Source organism: Herpailurus yagouaroundi, unplaced genomic scaffold (genome assembly GCF_014898765.1).
Source record: "Herpailurus yagouaroundi ecotype Mexico unplaced genomic scaffold, PumYag 77, whole genome shotgun sequence".
NCBI lineage: Eukaryota > Metazoa > Chordata > Mammalia > Carnivora > Felidae > Herpailurus > Herpailurus yagouaroundi.
The window spans coordinates 30,991,109-30,997,108 of NW_024412388.1; the positions used below are offsets into that span (position 1 = coordinate 30,991,109).

At 42.1% G+C, this 6,000-nt stretch overlaps 1 protein-coding gene across 1 annotated transcript in view; it reads right to left on the bottom strand.

Moving 5' to 3' along the window:
- MYCL (MYCL proto-oncogene, bHLH transcription factor) overlaps positions 1–6,000 on the bottom strand; it is a 103,172-nt gene that overhangs the window by 7,987 nt on the left and 89,185 nt on the right. The window lies entirely within an intron of this gene.

The following is a 6,000-nucleotide window of genomic DNA, read 5'->3' on the forward strand; positions in this document are numbered from 1 at the left end:
TTCCATTTAGGCCAAATAATTTGGGATAGCAGCCAACACATCTAGAATGTTCTATGTGGCATTCAAGGTCTGGTCACTGTCTATAGTCAGCAACCAGATCGCCTGCTGTCTCTTTCCCTCCCACTCCTATGGTCTAAGAACACCAAACTATTGGTATCGAAGCAGAGGGTAGTGAGAAGTGCAAGCAGTTCACTGTGTTTGGAGCATACACAAAGTGTGAGTTGACATATGGGTTGGGAGAAAAGGCAGGGAAGATGACACCCTCAGTTTTGAATATATTGGATCTAAAATGCATGTGGGACACTGTTGACAGCAGCAACTAGTTTGTACTAGCTTTGTTTTTGTTTTTGTTTTTTTAATTTTTTAAAATGTATTTTTGAGACAGAGAGAAACAGCATGAGCTGGGGAGAGGCAGAGAGAGAGGGAGACACAGAATCCAGAGCAGGCTCCAGGCTCTGAGCTGTCAGCACAGAGGCTGACGCGGGGCTTGAACTCACAGAGTGTGAGATCATGACCTGAGCTGCAGTCAGACGCTTAACCAACTGAGCCACCCAGGCACCCCAGTTTGTACTAGCTTTGTAACCTTAGTACCTAGAATAACTTCTGGCAGATGTTTGTGGACTTACTGAGTGACTCAGCCAACCATATTTTATTGAGACAGCCTGTGTGCCCTGCTTTGTGCTGAATGAAGGCACAGATCTGAAAGGCTCCAGTTTTGGTTGTAGTCCCAAGGCAGAAGGTTTGGAACTGTCTTTTGGTAACTTGCTCTCTGGTCCACAGATGTCTGAGATGGTTGCTATACCAGTCAGGATTCTTGGTTATAAATGACAGAAACCAACCCTAGATAAATTTCCATATAAAATAACTTTATTGGAAGGATTTGGGATACAGAATCCACAGAAGGCTTGGAAAATGAGCCTTCTTTATCTAGATGGTTCATTGCAGTAGGTGATACCCACGAGATGACCCCACCTCAAGAACCAGGATAAAGGGGTGCCTGAGTGGCTTAGCGGGTTAAGCATCTGACTCTTGGTTTCGGCTCAGGTCCCAATCTCATGGTTCTGTACTGACAGTGTGGAACCTGCTTCGGATTCTCTCTCTCTCTCTCTCTCTCTCTCTCTGCCCCTTCCCAACTCATTCTCTCAAAATAAATAAATAAACTTAAAAAAGGTAAAAGTATAATTTATATATTAAAAAAACCAGAACTAGGATAAAGGAAATGAAGTTGTCTCTGTGAGTTGGGCTGCTCCTTCACTTTGCCCACTTTGTTTAATATATGTCTTCCTTACCAGGCTGTAAACTTAATCAGGGCAGGGACAACTGTCAGTCTTGTTGGCCACTGTAACTCTAGAGCTTAGAACAGAGCCTGGCACATCATGGGTGCTTTGTAAATGTGTTGCCTGTTTGAGTGGATATAAGTCTCTGATGCTACAGAGATGTGCCAACATATCTGATGGCGACAGAATAACTGTCAGGCCTAGTCTAGACTGAATAAAGGTATTAAAGTAGCTGAAGAACGAAGGTTCCAGTTAGGAGTCTGCATTGCCAATGAAGCAGAGAGCAGTAAGAGTTGTCAAAGCAACCATCAGAGTGTCTATCCTAGTGCTGTCTGGACACAAAGATGCTGGTCCAGGAACAAGGGAGATAGAGGCCTCATGGTTTGAAATCACCCAATTCACCCCCCACCTCACTAGTTCTTTGGATTACCAAGCAACCTGCTGAAAACCACTCTATTTCTTAAAAAAAATTTTTTTTCAACGTTTATTTATTTTTGGGACAGAGAGAGACAGAGCATGAACAGGGGAGGGGCAGAGAGAGAGGGAGACACAGAACCGGAAGCAGGCTCCAGGCTCCGAGCCATCAGCCCAGAGCCCGACGCGGGGCTCGAACTCCCGGACCGCGAGATCGTGACCTGGCTGAAGTCGGACGCTTAACCGACTGCGCCACCCAGGCGCCCCAAAACCACTCTATTTCTTATGTAGATCCACCCTTAGGGAGATAATGCACTCATCGGCAAACAAGAAAAACGTCTGCTTCAAAGCCCCACTTCCCCTTATAAATTAATGAACTGGCATCTGATAGGAAATATCAGTCTCATGAGCCTGGTTAAGGTGTGTCTGTTCCACAGAGATGCTGCTGCTTTTAAGGCTAACAGCTTTGGTTTTTGAGGTGATACCAGCACGCAGGATGGTGATAAATTCTCCAGCATAACAAATGCTACCCTAGGGACACTCAACTTTTCACTTCCTTTCTTTTTCTTTCTTTTTTTTTTTTTTCCTAATGTTTATTTATTTTGAGAGAGAGAGTGAGAGAGGCAGAGAATCCCAAGCAGGCTCCGCGCTGTCAGCACAGAGCCCAATGTGGGGCCCGATCCCAAAAACCTTCAGGTCATGACCTGAGCTGAAACCAAGAGTCAGACACTTAACTGACTGAGCCACCCAGGCACCCCTTCCTTTATTTTTCTTAAAACATTTTAAATCAAAATAATACATACACATGGTTTTTAAAAATCAACAAAGTGTATGACAAGATTAAAAAAAAAAAAAAAGCAGTCTTCTGCCCTGCCCTCACCACCCCTGATTCTCACTCCCCAAAAGCAAATACGTTTTTAGATTTTTTTTTTTTTTTGGTCCCTAATATTTACTTCCATATTTTGACAAATATAATCTATTTTTCTTGATTTTTTTTTTAAGTTTATTTACTTATTTTGAGAGACAGAGAGAGAGAGTGAGTGAGCAGGGGAGGAGCAGAGAGAGGATCCCAAGCAGGCTCCGCACTGTCAACACAGAGCCCAACACGGGGCTCAATCCCAAAATGTGAAATCATGACCTGAGCCAAAACCAAGAGCCAGACACTTAACCGACTGAGCCATACAGGCACCCCTATTTATCCTGATTTAAAATAGATTCTACAATAGAAGATGATGTAGCTCTTATATTTCCCTTCCCACATACTTAGTCTTCCCTTATTCTCCCAGTAAAATTATAGTTAGATGTTTTTTAATGTTTATTTTTGAGAGAGAGAGACAGAGTGTGAGCAGGTGAGGGGCAGAGAGAGAGGGAGACACAGAATCTGAAGGAGGCTTCAGGCTTGGAGCTGTCAGCACAGAGCCTAATGTGAGGCCTGAACTCACAGACCACAAGGTCATGACCTGAGCCAAAATTAGAGGCTTAACTGACTGAGCCATCCAGGTGCCCCTAGATTTTAAAATATTAGTTACAATATTTTGACTATGTGACTATGGAACACTCTGACTATATTTCTTTTCTTGTATACTTTTTTCAGAGTTAAATTCTTTCATTTTTTTATCTTTTGTTTAGATTTATATTTATTTATTCATTATATATATCATATATATATTATATATTATACATATATAATTTAACCCTACACATTCCCACCTGGAGGTACAAAGATCACTTGATATGGTCAAACACATCAGGTAGTCAATCTATCAGTTCCATGTTTTTCTTGGAAACATACCTCCTGGAACCTTTTATCTTCCTATTCTAATCTGAATTTATTGGTGTCTAGGCCTACTTCACATCTGTCATCAAGCAAGTTCCCTTCACCATCATCCTGGACATTCCCTTTGCTTCTCTCCTGTGTTGGCTCCCCTGTTTTCTGGAACTCATTGCTTTTTCTTTCTTAATTTACTTCCTCACATTGTTGGAGCCATCCTTCTGTAGCTGTCTGGGAAAGTGTCCTTGGGAAGTAAAATTTTGAGACCTTGCCTTTTTCAAATTGTGTTTATTATGCCTTCATCTTTGGTTGATAGTATGGTTGGGTATAGAATACCAAATTAGAAATAATTTTCCTTCAAAAATTTAAAGGTATTGCTTTCCTGTTTCTTAGAAACCAATGTTGCCATTGAGGTTGATATCATTTGAAGTTTATTTATTTATTTATTTTTAAGTAATTTCTATACCTAACGTAGGACTTGAACTTATGACCCCAAGATCAAGAGTCTCAGTTTCTGACTGAGTCAGCTAGGTGCCCTGAGGCTGATGTTTGAACTACAAACCTTTGTAGATGACCTGTTTCTTTGGAAGCTTTTAGGCTGCGCTCCTTGTCTCTAACATTCTGAATTTTTTTCATTGATATGCCTTGGTATGGGTCTGTTGTATAATAAAGAGTTTGATTGGCCCTTGTCCCTGTCCCTGGAGGGGAAATAAATCCTTGGAAATTCCCAAGCAATAGGACTTTCTTTGTTATTCATAATGGGCCCTGATAGTTTATGCTAATGGATTACTCATGGTGGCCCTCTAGATAGTTTAAGATATGTTAAGATAAGTTGGATAGCCAGATAGTTAAGACAGAGGTTGACCAAGTAAGAAAGGCCAACCATGTGATTAGAGGGTTGGGGATTTGGGTCATGTGATATCAGTGGGACCTCTGGCAAAGGAAAAGGGGGCTGGAGATTGAGTTCAGTCACATGAACAATGATTCAATTAGTCCTGCCCACCTAATGAAAGCCCAGTAGAGACTGGACCCCGAAGGGGCGCCTGGATGGCTCAGTCAGTTGAGCATCGAACTTGATTTCAGCTCAGGTCATGACCCCGGGGTCGTGGGATTAAGCCCCAAGTCAGGCTCTACACCGAGCATGGAGCCTGCTTAAGATTCTCTCCCACTGCGCCTCTCCTCTACCCATGATCTCAGTCTCTCTAAAATAAAAATAAAAATAAATAACTAAATTTTAGGGGCTCCTAGGTGGCTCAGCTGATTAAGTGTCCAACTCTCAGTTTTGGCTTAGGTCATGATCTTATGGTTCCTTAGATCAAGCCTTGCATCAGGCTCTGTGCTCTCTGGAGCCTGCTTGGGATTTTCTCTCTCTCTCTCTCTCTCTGCTCCTTCTCGGTTCATGTTCTCTCTCTCTCTCTCTCTCTCTCTCTCTCTCTCTCTCTCTCTCTAAGTAATTAAATAAACTTAAAAAATTTTTAATTAGAAAAAAAAGAGGGGCATCTGGGTGGCTCAGTTGGTTGAGCAACTGACTTTGGTTCCGGTCATGATCTCATGGTTTGTGAGTTCGAGCCCCACATAGCGTTCTTTACTGACAGCTCAGGGCCTGGAGCCTGTTTCAGAATCTGTGACTCCCTCTCTCTCTGCTCCTCCCCTGCTCACACTCTGTCTCTGTCTCTGAAAAAATAAATAAGTGTTAGAAAGAAAGAAAGAAAGAAAGAAAGAAAGAAAGAAAGAAAGAAAGAAAGAAAGAAAGAAAGAAAGAAAGAAAAGAAAGAAAGAAAAGAAAGAAAGAAAGAAAGAAAGAAAGAAACTAGACACTGAAGTTCAGGTGAGCTTTCCTGGTGAGCAATGCTATGTGTATGTTATTACACATACGTGTATTGACAGGGTGATGCATTCTGACTCCACAGGAAGAAGACATTGGAAGTTTCATGTTTGGGACCCTCCAAGACCTTGCCTATGTGTCTCTTCTTTTTGCTGATCCTGATTTGTATCCTTTTTGCCATAATAAATCTGTAACCATTAGTATAGCATTTTCTTGAGATCTGTGAGTTCTAGTGAATTATCAAACCTGAAGGGGTGGTGAGAACTCCTGAATTTGTAGCAGTTGGTCACTAGCGTTGGTGGCCTGGGAAGCCCTGAGATTGCAGCTGGTGTCTGAAGTTAAGATAGTCTTATGGAGGACTGTGCCCTTAGCCTGTGCAGTTTGAAGTAACTCTAAACAGTTAGTGTCAGAAATGCATCTTTTTGCATTCTTTGCCCTAAGTTTTTAAATCTGGAAACCCATTCACTCTGTAATTATATTTAAAATATATATATATATATTTTACATTTATTTATTTTTGGTAGACAGAGAGACAGAGCACAAGCGGGGGAGGGGCAGAGAGAGAAGGAGACACAGAATCTGAAGCCGGCTCTAGGCTCCGAGCTGTCAGCACAGAGCCTGATGCGGGGCTCGAACCCACAAACTGGGAGATCATGACCTGAGCTGAAGTCAGACACCCAACTGACTGAACTACCCAGGTGCCCCTATAATTA